Raw genomic sequence first — 14,636 nt, 5'->3', positions numbered from 1 at the left:
TGACCTTTTTACAGAGATTTGTTTTACTGCATGCAAAGCAAGAGTCACATTTATGGTAAAAAACAACATATGGTGTGCAGCCGCAGAGCATCACTAACTCAGTATCTCTCCATTGCCCTGGATCACAATCCTAAACTTTTCTTGGATCAGCAACTCGTCATCATATGTCTTTGTTAAAATATGCACATTTAAAGGGAACCACAAAATGTGCTTTTTTTGCTGTGTGATTACCACAAAAACGGTGTTTAGCCAAAATATTGAGTTTTAAATTTCGACCTACAATAATATCGTGTTTTTAATATCGTAGGTCCAGAATATCGAAGTCAAGAATATCGACGGACAGAATATCGATCCCAAGGTAAGTAATATCGAAGTTAATAATATCGAAGTAATTAATATCGATGTAAGTAATATCGTAAGCAAAAATTTCGATGTCAATAATATCGATATTTATTTAGTGTAATGTAATTTAATATGTATTTTTTTTGTATGTTAAAGATTATTGTAATGTATTTTAATACATTTAAAAATAAATGTTTAGAGATTAATAATTATTTTAAATTTAATTTAGCGTTTTAGTATCAGAGCGGGTTGTGGGTTTATAGGGGAATAGGGTGGTAAGTAATTTAATTATAATTAATGAATTAATATGTATTGTTTAATTGGTATTTATGATTAATTAATTGTTATTTAATTAATAATTGGTAATTAATTGATTAATTGTTAATTAATTATTAATTGTAACAATATTTTATTAATTGGTTAATTATATACATTATAATTAGTTTATTATTATTTATTTATTGTTATTGTTAATTAATTAATTGTTAATTAGTAATTAATTGGTGATTTAATTTTATTAAGTGATTAATTGATAATTAAATTATGTGAATTTTTATGTGTAGTGGGTTGTGGGTTTATAGGGGAATAGGGTGGGAAGTAATTTAATTATAATTAATGCATTAATATGTATTGTTTAATTGGTATTTATGATTAATTAATTGGTAATTAATTAATAATTGGTAATTAATTTTATTAATAGATTAATTAATTGTTAATTAATTATTAATTGTAAAATCATTTTATTATTTGGTTAATTATATACATTTTAATTAGTTTATTAATAATATTTATTTATTGTTATAGTTAATTAATTTATTGTTAATTGGTAATTAATTGGTGATTTAAATTTATTAAGTGATTAATTGATAGTTAAATTAATTATGTGATTTTTTATGTGTAGTGGGTTGTAGGTTTATAGGGGAATAGGGTGGAATGTAATTAAAAAAAAAAATAATGATATTTTTTATTTATTTGTAATTATTATTATTTAATTGTTATTAGTTAGTTAAATATAGTAAATATAAATAATTTATTATTGTATTTTATTTGTTATTGCTAATTAATGTATTGTTAATTAATAATTAATAGGTGAATATTTGTAATTTCGTAGTTAATATGTATTAATTAGTCAATTAATAACTATATCAATTATAAAGAATGTATTAATTGTAAATAAGAGATAAATTGATATTTAAATCTATTGTGTATTTTGTATGTGTAGTGTGTTGTGTGTTAAAGGGGGAATAGTGTGGGATGTAATTTAAATTTATTTATTTAAATATTTATTTTACATAATTGGTATTTAATAATAAAAAAAAATTAAAACATTGTTAACATGCAATTTTTTTATAAGAAATTATTGAATGGGTTATAATGTTCATAGTATCACTATGCTATCTAGTGCTTTCCCAACTGTTTTACTATCTGGAGTGGGAATAGTAATTTTTACCCCTACGCTATCCAGCGCTTTCCCTACTGTTGCACTCTCTGGAGTTGGAATAGTAATTTTTACCCCTACGCTATCCAGCGCTTTCCCTACTGTTGCACTCTTTGGAGTTGGAATAGTAATTTTTACCCCTACGCTATCCAACCTTTTCTCTACTGTTGCACTGTCTGGAGTGGGAAGAGTAATTTTTACCCTTACGCTATCCAACACTTTCCCTACTATTGCACTCTCTGGAGTTGGAATAGTAATTTTTACCCCTACGCTATCCAACGTTTTCCCTACTGTTGCACTCTTTGGAGTTGGAATAGTTATTTTTACCCCTACGCTATCCAACGTTTTCTCTACTGTTGCATTGTCTGGAGTGGGAATATTAATTTTTACCCTTACGCTATCCAACACTTTCCCTACTATTGCACTCTATGGAGTGGGAATAGTAAATTTTACCCTTACGCTATCCAACACTTTCCCTACTATTGCACTCTCTGGAGTTGGAATAGTAATTTTTACGCCTACGCTATCCAATGCTTTCCCTACTGTTGCACTCTTTGGAGTTGGAATAGTAATTTTTACCCCTACGCTATCCAATGTTTTCCCTACTGTTGCACTCTCGGGAGTTGGAATAGTTATTTTTACCCCTACGCTATCCAACATTTTCCTTACTGTTGTTTTTGTTGAAGTTGGACTAGTAGTTTTATTGTGTCTGATATTTAATATGTTTTGTAATATTTTAGCTATTGTAATATATAATTAATAATAAAAATTATTCAAATTAAAAAAATTGATTAATATTTGCTATATGTAATTATTTAATATTTATTAATGTTATTGTTTTATGTGTATAGATGTATTGGTAATTTAAATTAATATTTAATAATTTATATGTTACAGAAATTATTATTAAAAGTAATTATTAAGTAAGTGTATATATTATATATATATGTTTAATTAAAGTTTTATTTAATTATATATATTTATTATACATTTTACATATTATAAAATATATTTAATTATGTTTCTTTGATTTATAAGTATTATTTGGTTTATTTTACATATATTTTTTAAGTTAAAAAAAAAACCCGATATTTTTGAATTACGATATTTTTGACATCGATATTAAATTATCGATATTTTTGTACTTACCATGTTGTAGATAGGATGTCGATATTCTTGACCACGATATTTTTGTTGCGATATTTTTGTATGTCGAATTTTTGTCTTTCGAAATTATGTCATACAACCCACAAAAACACCTATATTTACTATGTGTGAACATGATATATTGTCAATTTTAAAAGTTAAGTCTATGTAGCAATGTCTCTGAAAATGTGTCTATGCACAATCATATGTTGATGAATGTTATAGTGCAGCCCTATGCCATCACTGACATTTTTTAGCCCTGGTTCTTTAAATATAACCTATTACGGTTTGTGTTTTTTAAAAATCTGGTCACCCTAAAATGTTGGCACATGGTCAGTATGATGGATGGGACCAAGCCCTAACTTTTGTGTACCTTAAGTCCGCCTTTGATTTAGTCCCTAAGGATGAACTCTAGCCTGTACTAAGTGCTATAGGAGTTCCCATTTGCCTTTGCCACATCATCAGGAAGCTGCACAAAGACAATTTTGCACAGGTCCGTTGTGGGAACCTGGGTGAGCACTCAGACCCCGTTCTCGTGACTAGGGGAGTTCAACATGGTTGTGTACTGCCCCCACTCTGTTCCCTCTGTATATCAATGGATTGGTGTGATTTTTGAATGGGGTAAGAGATAACGATGCTCCTAAGATTTGTTCCTCCAAAATCCCTCATCAAAAGGAGGAGTAATAGAGGGAAAATAACCAAGTCGCCCTCCACTCACTGAACCATACAAAAAATTACCTGATTATAAATTAACACTGAACACTTTCAGGATACCAGCTGCAGTTTTAATCTTTCTCTGCTAAGGGCTGGCTTCACCAGATTGCCAGTCATGCCCAGTTCCAAGTGTTCTCTATTCTATTTCTAAAAGGTTTGTCAACTCACAGGACATCATCTCATATCAAAAACAAAACCAGATAAAAAGTTGTGAAATGTCAGAAAGTACCTCACGGAAGCATCATCAAAGGAGCTGCTGGTTGGTACTCACCAGTTTGCTCACAATACCTTCATTGGTAACTTTATAACCGCAAAGGAAGAAAAGATTGTGCCCAGATTTAATAAGAGGTGAAAAAAGGAACTAAAGAAGGAAACAGAATGTAGTGTCAATGCTTGTGTCATTCTTCAACCAATTGGATACCGTAATGTGAAAGAAAAAAATTGCTTCTCCAAGCTAAAATGAGTTGTGACTCACTTGCAGTTGTACATACTTTATTGATCGCAGTGATCGAACTCAAGATAAAAGAACGGCATGTTTAGACCATTTCAAGTAGGAAGGCCTTTCTAACTGCAATCAATAAAGTATGTACAACTGCAAGTGAGTCACAACTCATTTTAGCTTAGCTTAGTCCAACTGGCATGGGTGCAAATTCAGGACGGTGAATGTAAAAATTCAGGACAAAGGGTCAAAATTCAGGACAGGAGGTCAAAATTCAGGACAAAACTTTGGGACGAATGGCAAGTTATACAGACAAGTCAGAGGAGGTTGCACAATAGTATAAAAGTAAGTAAATAGACAACCACTTTAGTAAAAGTCAAAATAAGTTTATATTAGGTTGAGACAATCGTGCACTTTATGGTTTTTCAGTACGCCCGCAGCTTGCTACCTTTGACAAGTCAAAACTTGCATCTCGCTCAAGCAGGTATTATTCACTAGACAATGGTGAACCACACCTGAATACAAGTGGGGCCGCTTTTATTGTTGATCGAAAACTACTGGATATACAAGGAACTTTGCAGGGCCAGCCCCCAATAACAAACCCCCCCCCCTTTACAGCCTCCCAGGGAAACACCTGATGCCCGGTCCTGCCAGTCCAGCCTTGCTACCACCCTCCAATGGTGACCCTCATGTTCACATAGACTGTCTCTCATGTGTATTTAATTTCTTTTATAGTGCTACTCATCCCAAGTATGTAGGGCAGGGTGTCAGAGTGCGTTACATCACACACACATCATGTGGAGACAATGGCTCATATAAACGTGAAAGTCAATGTATAGGAAATGTTACTTAAGATAATGTGTGCTACAAGGTGTAATCATTCTTTCATCTATCATTCAGTCTTTCACCATTCATTCTGTCCTTCCATCTGTGTGCCCATCTATATCCAAACATATTCAACTATTTGCAAACCTATCCACCATGTATCCTTCCATCCATCATTTCACTCATCCATCCCTCCATCCACCCTTTCACTCATCCATCCATTATTCATCCATCCACCCTTTCCCTCCGTCCATCCGTACACTCATCCATCCACTCTTCCACCTATCCATCTATTCACTCATCCATCCAGCCAGTTACCCTTTCACCCATCCAGCCATCATTTCACTTACTCATCCATCCACCCAGTCACTTATCCTTCCACCCATTCACCCTTTCAGTCATTCATCCTCCCTTTCTCTCTCTCAATCATCCTTTCACTTATCCATCCATCCATCCATCATCCATCCTTCCACCCACCCACCCATCTACTCATCCATTCATGAATCCATCCATTGACCCTATTACTCATCCATCCTTTCACTCATCCATCCATCCGTTCTCTCATCCATCCACCATTTCACTTCTTCACTCATCTATCCATCCTTTTGTCCATCTACCCCCCTTTCACTCACTCATCAATCCTTACATCCACCCTTTCACTCATCCATCCATCCAAACACCCTTTCACTTATCAATTCATCAATCCATCCATCCTTTCACTCATCCATCCACCAATTCACTCGCCCATCATCTACCCTTTCATCCATCCATTCTTTCACTCACCCATCCACCCTTTTACCCATCTGTGAGAAGTTGGCCTGGCATATGCTGGTCACTAGTTATAGTGGCCACCTTGCATCAGTCCAATTCGACTCTTATGGTAGATAGGTTTAAGACAACCTTTTAAAGAAAGCTATCCTAGTGGTAGCTGTGGAGAGCAGCCTTCAGGCTAAGTCTCAGAGGAATGTAAAGCAGCTTGTTTTACCTTATAATCTCTTGAATTACCAAATGAAAGGACTCCACACAGGTATATATATCAAATATATATGTATTTATTTCTAGACACACTCTTCTAATCTCTTTTTGAGAAAAGTCAGGAACATATGCAAATATCAACGTTTCACAATAAGTTAAGCACAAATATGGCTGGGGCCCTAGGGGCGTGCCAGACCATATACTAAAAAAGAGGTTTAGGAAAGTCGACTTGCAAGGGGACAAGGACTAGTCTTTTCACTGTCACCAGAGCGGTTTTAAATCCATACCGCTGGTGCGCTGTTTTTAATCCTGGTAAAGGGTGTATTTGAATAAATATTGGTTGATACAACCCTTATCCAGTTTTATATCACATTATTGCACTTACATACATTTAAATATAATTCTTTTGCGCTGCGCCTTCACTCACACTTCTACTTTTCACATGAGGATTTAGGATATCCTATTTAATAGTGAAAAACATCCCTGCGCTCCTCTCTCTAGTTGAGAGAGTTGTAGCCCTCCAAGGAACTAGGTTTCCTTTGTGGTGAGTGAGGGATTTGGTCCTAACAAGGGAAATGCCCTTGGGTTTTTTGAGGTTAATATGTAGTGACTCTGTTTAAATAGCTTAGATATTCATCTGCTTGTAGCTTTCTTTGCACATTCTTTCTTAGCGTTCTTTTGAGACCCGTGGATTTCGTATTGTTGGTTGACAAGGACTAGGGCCTGTAGAATTGCTGGGGCTTTACTAATCCACCCAAGGCAGGTAAGAAAAAGACCCACGGGAGACGCGTGCAGTGTGAGAACACAGCAGCGGGTTCCCTATTGATTTCAATGGAGCAAGTCGCAGTTGGATTATTAAAGTTTAAGGGTACTTCTAGAGAGTCTACAAGCAAGCCACTTACAAGGTAAGTAGTTCGAGGGCCAACACCCACAGGAGCACCGGAGTGCACGACTTACCTCACCCAGGGAAGCCGGGTGCATAGGTGTCTTTTGGTGTCGGGTCGCATCGTCGTTTTCTATGCAGAAGTGTTCCAGTGGAATCCAAGGCTGGATTCAGGATGAAGAAGACCTGAAAGCAGAAGGGACAGTGTTCACAGTCACTTGCCAGTGACCCGGGGCCAGGAAGATGGATGCCCACGGAAGTCGGGGGATTTCAGGTGATCAAGGGTGTTTTGACTCTTCAGCCACAAGGTCCAGAAGGTGTCGACGATGACCAGGAGCTGGATTCGGAGTATCCCATGAAGTCTGCAGCTTACTGAGGTGTTGACAACCGGATTGTAGCCAACAAGCCTTGGCAACAGCAAGTCTTGTGGAAATCAAAGAAAGTCAGCGGTGCAGACTAGCAAGGTCTGAGGGACTCACCCAGCGAGGGTAAGTCAGGGCAGGCCTGGAGAAACCAGAGGAGCCCTTTGGTTTGATGAGAAAGTCTTCAGGGGACCCACAAGCCAGCCCGCAAGGGATCGCGAAGACACCTCATGAGGATTTGCTTCACAGGAGCCCACGGTCACTCGAGACAGGGTAGGCCTCTGATTTTCTAAGGAAATCCTGCTGGAGGCTTGGACCACACGTGATCTAATGCACAAGTTCGTAGAACATCGTGAAGGGGTTGCACTTGACAATAGTGCACGGTACCCAGGTATTGCTGTTCCTCATCACTCGTGGGGTCCACTCACCTCAGCTCTGCTGGGAACTCATAATGGCCGTCGCGAAGTCAGGAAATCCACTTCCGGGGGTGCAGGGACTTCGGACTCCGGCGGGAGTGGGAACGATTGCGACCGTTGATTCAGGTTTTTGGTGCCTGCCAAGCAGGGGAGTCATTCCTTGACTCCAAGGGAGATTCTTCCGTCTTCCAAAGGTAGTGGAACGTCGAAGGGGCAGGATTCTTCTTGTAGAGTGTTCAGGGATATCTGATTTGCAATGGCAAGGTTTCCCTATCTTATACTAAAGGAAAGGGAGGGACTAGCTCTATGACCACTCCTCTGGGAGGGTCAGGGGAGTGGGTGGTTATACCCACTTCCCTTTGTCCAGTTTCACGCCAGAGCAGGGGCAGGTAGCCCCTGAAGCGGTTTGAGCTGGCATATGAACAGAGGAGCCTACTGCTCCCCCAGTGCAGGACTGCAAAGCACTCTAAGAGTGCACCCACCCAGCCCCAATACACTAAATCCTGTCTGGAAGGTGGTGACACCTCCCGGTGACAGGATGCCTATTGTTGGGCCTCCTCCACTGCGAGTTTCAGTCAGCAGCAGGAGGGCAGCCCAGTGTCTGTGCTGGTGACATCCATTTTGTGATGCCAGGGCTCTTTCAGATTTCTACTGTGTTTCCACAGTAGGTACATGTCGTCCCCTCTAGAAGGGTGGGATCATACTCCCACACCAGTTACTGGTGTGGGGGTATGATTCCAAGTTGTTTGACACCAAACACGACATGTTTTGATGCAGTCATTCCAAAGTTAGCATTTACCGCTAGGTTATAATGCACTTAAGAGTATATGGTTTAACCGCATCCACAAACAGCCACAGAGAATAGACTCTGCCAGCTGCAGAGGGGCCCTGCTCGGGCAGAGGCACCCCCTCACATTGTAAACCAAGCACCCTGTTGAAGAAAATGAGTTTTCACTAGGTTCTATTAATTTCCTTACATTCCTCCATTCCTTGCCATCTCATGACAAAACCCTGCCTACAGCCTCCATTTCTGCTGACGCTCAAAACGATTGCATACCCAAGTCCCCCTGTTCTTTTCAGTTAGCGAATTAATCAACAGAAAGCCATGAGACACCTACGCCCTGTGTAAACAAGCTTGTTTTTCATATTCTGCTTCCTGCTTGGTAAACATCCTTGACACCTTGATCAGGTTATCTGGACAATGGTCTGACTGACCGAGCCTTGATAAAGTTGATTGAACAATGATCTGAATGCCGAGCCTTGATCAAGCTGATTGAACAATGGTCTGAATGCTGAGCCTTGATCAGGTCATCAACTACAAACACCGCCTTGATCAGGTCATCAACTACAAACACCGCCTTGATCAGGTCATCAACTACAAACATTGCATTGATCAGGTTATCAACTGCAAACACCGCCCTGATTGAACAATGGACTGAATGCCAAAAGAGTGGAGTAAAAATGTATATAAGGCTTGTTCGCTGTGGAGTAAAGCAGCAGCCTCCTGGGTTTTGTCTCTGACTAGCTTGGGACTCTGTTCCATAGCCGGGGCTATTGTAATAAAGGTGGTTCTCTCTGCAGACAAAGGTTTCCGGGTCCACTTTATTATATAAGGAGGGTAAGAGTAGACTCGGGTGATTCCTGCACTGCCAAGCCCCCACTCCTCCTTGAGGTGGGTTTTTCTTGGTTCTACAAATGGCGCCTGAACAGGGACACCACGGAGACGTAGGTCTGGCCTGGTGGTCGTGAGGGGGTCCGTGGTGGAAGTCCGACGGAGGTACCCTACCCGAGGGACCATTTTGAGTCTGGTAGACCAGAAGTCTTGCACACGGTCTTCCCCATCCGGTCTGGGCCACCTGACTGCGTCCCACTGGTGTCCCCTTTAGTGCGGTCTCTGTCTGGATCTGGACTCGTGCCTACATCTGCAGAAGAGAACAACATTTTCGGGTAAGGGTGGACTGATCATCCACCACTTGTGCTCTGTTTTCTGTCTGTATTGACATTTGCAAAAGCCAAGCCAGTGAGGTGAGTGTTTTTCTCCCACTGTTGTCTGCCTGAAGTAAAAATATGCCAGTCAGTAGTAAGTTCCGAAAGTTATGTTGTTGCGTATGTACAGAGGACTCCCTTCTGGAGGCAGCCTGCCCGCTTCCTCCAGAAGGAACTCCAAGTAATGAGATGTATGTTAAATATGGGCCATCTACTATCATGTTTTCTTCCTTATGGGTAAAATATACAAAACGAAGCAATGTTGAATTACAGTGGCCACAGTTTGGCTCCTTTGATCTCCAGGCCCTTTCGAGCCTGGAGGAGCAGCTGCTTCGCAAACGATCTCGTCAAGCCATGTTTGACGCCACCGCGTTGTGGAGGAAAGAAATAGATCGAAGAATGAGAAAAAATCAAGCGTTGAATAAAAAGAAAGAGAGGATGTCTATGGCTGATCATGCGAAAGCGCATTTAGAAAATAAGGTTCAGGAAGGGGTTAAAATGGCAGATAGGCATCATAGGGCTGAGGCGACAAAATGTTACCCCGCTCGTTCTCCCAGGGACCTTGAGGTTGAAGGAGAAGAGGGAGACTCGTTGTTGAATGCTATTCTTGAAGGTCCACCTCCTGCCTATGCTCCAGCTCCTATGTATCCCGCTCTTCCTCAAAATGTTCCTAACGCTCCACCCCCACCAGTGGTGATTCAAGCTGCCCCACTTATTGTACCACTGCCTGATCCTTTGACTCCCTTCATCCTGCCAGCACCCCTCCCTCCAACAGTTCATACCACCCCACCTATTGACCCAACCCCGACCATACATTCCCGTCTGCTTGATAATCAGTCTATTGGTACCCCTGTTGGTGACCCTTATGCCACTCCGGACCGAAGAAGATGGTCCTCTCTTATGCCCAATACCCTGTTTGGATTCTTCGGTATCCCTAGAAAGGAGTCTTTGAGGTCTGCTGAACTCGCTGGGGGTAGTGAAAGGGACACTATATGAAAACAATGTGCATTTTGGGTAAATAATGGTAATATTTATGGCGTTAAAGATATCTGGTCGACGTTTAGACAATGGACGGCCATACAACAAACAGACATGGCCGATTATATGTGCACACTTATAATGAAAAGATACGAAGCATTGTTCATAGATACTCGCCGCGGATTGATTGATTATAACTAACTATTGCCAAGGGTCATGTTCAGGGAGATGATGTGCATGAAGCCCTTGTTACCATGATTGCGTTCAGAGACACAACGGCTTTTCCGCCACCTCCGAATGACAAAGCTATGCCTATGAGAGAGACAGCTCCCGTCTTTATCCCTGCAGTGCTCGTCAATAACCAGGATGTTGGAGCAGCCCCAGCCCACTGGCGTAGGATGTGGGTGCATGTCCCATGGAAAAGAACGGATGTTCTTCAATTGAAATCCCAATTACCAGACCCCCGTAAGAATCCGGCTCTTTACTATCAGGAATTAGGTCCGATTGTTTCCTCTGGTGTCCTTACCTTAGAGGATATTGACTTATTGTTCGGGTCAATAGTACCACCCGACATTTGGGACAAAATACGCCATGCCAACCATAATGCCACTTTGCATGGTGACTAGACCGACTTTGAGAGGATGGAGAATGACAGAGAGGGAGGGACTAAGCCTGATCCGGCTATTCTGTCTCTCCCAGGCCATCTGTTGCAACTCATGAAGACCCTTTTGCCCGAAATAGCTGTTAATTGGGATAAGATAAATGCATGTAAACAACAACATCTGTTGCTGATTTTTTCACCCGCTTCGAAACCGAGTACAAAAGTCACAGTGGATTGGACGCAAGAGCCCCTGGCTCGGGTTCAGTGTTTATTGATAAATTTGTATCTAATTTATTACCGGATCTCTCTGCCCGCCTTAAGAAGGTTGAGAGTACGTGGTCAGCTCAGACTATGGCAGGCATCCTTGCCATAGCCCAATATCATGAGAATAGAGAGAATGAAGATAAAGACAAAGGGGTTAGGAAGAACAAGGACCTTAAAATGAAAGTTTTGTTACAACAAGCTTATCCACCATGGGGACCAAATGCTAGAGGCCAAGGTCCGCCTTCGGACCAGTTCCAGAGGCTGCCCCAGCGCCCCCTTCAGTCTCCTTTACCGAAGTCCATCAGTTCGGCAGGTCCCGTTGATAAAGACCAGTGTGTCTACTGTAAGGCTTATGGCCACTGGGTTAGTGAATGCCCGGTATTAGCCCAGAATATTCAGTCAGGAAAAACTAGGCCCCGAACCCAAAGGGAAGGAAATATGGGACCTCCTAGGCAGAGGCGTGCACCAGATCCTAATGTTCGACCCTGTATGGGTCCACCTCAGGGTACAGTTAACAGATTTGACAACGTGTTTGAGGCCACTAGGACCTACTTTAACGATGATTATGATGAGACCGATGAGACACGTTTCTACCAGCCATAGGAAAGCCAGGAAAGGGGTAATGTAAGAGTGCCGATTCCTGTGGATCAGCGAGGCCCTTATGTCCGGATTTCAGTTGCAGGGGATAAAAAGAAGTTTCTCCTAGACACCAGGGCTACTAGATCCTCTGTTGCGCACACCTTGATACCGAAGGCACCCCTTTCTGGCTCTCTCAATTTCTCAGTGGGTTTTTCTGGGGTCCCTGTCACCAACCCCGTCTCTAAGCCTCTCCCGCTGGATCTCGGTCCAGCTCATATGGATGCTCCTTTGATTCTCACGACTGGATGTAGTGAAAATTTGCTGGGTATGGATTTGTTAAAGGCTTTACATGCTACAACTTCTTGTAGTCCTGATGGCATGTCCCTTACCATATCACCAGATTCCTCCGCACTATGTTCCTCTCTGGACCCCTCCCTCCCGTTCTGCAGGCCTTACCCTCATCACTTTGGGCCACTTCTGACACTGATGTAGGACTTCTCGACATTTCTCCACATACTGTCCGTATCCAGCAATGTGCACAACTGCCCCGGCTTCGCCAGTATCGCCTACCCAGGAAGGTTAGGCTGCCCTATTATCTATAATATCAGATCTCGTGAAGACGGGAGTAGTTGAGGAGACACGTGGTAATGAGTGTAACAGCCCAATTATTCCAGTTCTTAAAAAATGTATTGATCCCTCTCCCGCGACCCCCAAAATCTATCGGTTTGTCATTGATCTGCGGGCTCTCAACAAAATTACGGTCTCACAGTATCCCGTTGTCCCTGATATCACAGCCCTCTTGACCATGGTCCCAGCGACCGCCACTCATTTTTCTGTTATTGACCTAAAGAATGCGTTTTTCAGCATTCCCATACATCCGGACAGTAGACATCTTTTTGGTTTCTCCCTTGGAAGGCGGAGTTTCCAGTTCTGCCGCGTCCCCCAAGGTTTTACTGAAAGCCCCAGCATCTATAGTCAGGCTCTCAAGAATCAGTTGGACTCCCTGACGCTCCCAGCAGGAGCCACTCTGTTGCAATATGTAGATGTCCTCTTAATTGCAGCCACTTCTGCTCCACTTTGTGAACAAGCAACAGTACGTCTGCTTCACCACCTTGCCTCCCACAATCATAAGGATTCCTTGAACAAATTGCAGTTTTGTCGAGAGAAAGTGACTTACCTCGGCCACCTCCTCTCGAAGGAGGGAAGACAACATACCGCTGACTGAGTGTCCCTTATTACCTCCATGCCTCCCCCTTTGACATAGAAACAAGTACGTGCCTTTATAGGCCTCACTTCCTATTGCAGACAATGGATCCCTAACTTCTCGGCCATTGTCAAACCTCTTTTAGCTCTAACTACTAAAGATATGCCAGAAAGAGGTTTTCCATGGACAACTGAGCATGTGGCTGCCTTTCAGACACTCAAAGATGCCTTATGTACAGCTCCAGTGTTAGGCACCTCGGACTATGGCAAACAATTTTTTCTTTTTGTCCATGAGACACATGGCTGCGCTTGAGCGGTCCTAACTCAGATTTTTGGAGACAAACATCGCCCTTGTGCTTATTTCTCGGCTACACTTGACCCAGTAGCCTGAGCCCTCCCTGGATGTTTACGCGCAACTGCTGCTGCTGCACTTATGGTCCGTCAGAGCGCAGGTATAGTTATGTCTTCACCCTTGACCTTAATGTTCCCACATGCAGTAGATACCTTGCTCAACAACACCAAGACACAACACCTTACCAGTGCACAACTTACAGGTTTTGAGCTCACTCTTTTTGCCAGTCACATTGACATTAGGAGATGTAATATTCTAAACCCAGCTACCCTACTCCCTACTGAGACACAAGGGAAAAATTCTGACCCTCATGACTGCATATTACGGACTGAAGAAGAAACAAAGGGTCGTGTGGACCTACAAGACACCCCCCTAACAGACGCTGAGGGAACACTATACATAGATGGTTCGTGTCTTAAAAGATCGGATGGAACTACATCTGCTGCATATGCCCTCACCACTCTTGTTACGGTAGTTGAGACAGCACAAATTCCACAGGCATCGGCCCAAGCGGCTGAATTAATGGCCTTGACACAAGCTTGTGAAATCAGTAAAAACATGACTGTTAATATCTATACGGGCAGTAAATATGCCTTTGGGGTGGCTCACAATTTTGGCAGACTCTGGAAAGAAAGAAATTTTCTCACCTCACATGGGACTAGAATACAACATGGTCCCCTGATACACAGACTTCTAGACACCTTGACATTACCTAGGAAAGTTGCAGTGATTAAATGTAAAGCCCACCAGAAAGTGACTGATGATGTAGGGGAAGGCAATGCCCTTGCAGACCAAACAGCAAGACAGACTGCTCAAAGTAAATCAGATGGAATGTTTGTGACAGGACCGCCAGATGGGTGGTGAAAGGAGGAATGTTGGAAATTACTAGTCAGAGTGTGGTTGAGATTCAATCTCATGTCACTGCAAACGAACTGCACACATGGGAGGAACATCTGGCAGAGAAAGAGATAGAGGGATGTTGGGTGCGTATATCCGAAGGGAGGCAATGGATGTTACCAGACAGTCATGTCCCCCCGGTTGTCACTATGGCCCATGGCCCTGCCCATATCAGTGCGAAGGGAATATGCAAGTTACTAGAGCCAACATGGTATATTGAAAAATTACCCCTATAT

General features: G+C 41.9%; 1 pseudogene across 1 annotated transcript in view; it reads left to right on the top strand.

The window, feature by feature from the left end:
- The window catches only part of LOC146771192 (opticin-like), a 511,949-nt pseudogene that overhangs the window by 333,269 nt on the left and 164,044 nt on the right, over positions 1-14,636 (top strand). Inside the window, exon 2 of the transcript XR_014975171.1 lies at positions 308-358. The product of XR_014975171.1 is annotated as an opticin-like (transcript). The remainder of the gene's footprint in view (positions 1-307; positions 359-14,636) is intronic.

The sequence above is a fragment of the Triturus cristatus genome, unplaced genomic scaffold, assembly GCF_964204655.1.
Source record: "Triturus cristatus unplaced genomic scaffold, aTriCri1.1 SCAFFOLD_185, whole genome shotgun sequence".
In the NCBI taxonomy this organism is placed as follows: domain Eukaryota; kingdom Metazoa; phylum Chordata; class Amphibia; order Caudata; family Salamandridae; genus Triturus; species Triturus cristatus.
The sequence above is the reverse complement of the archived record's forward strand: the minus strand, read 5'-3'. Positions and strand labels throughout refer to the sequence as shown.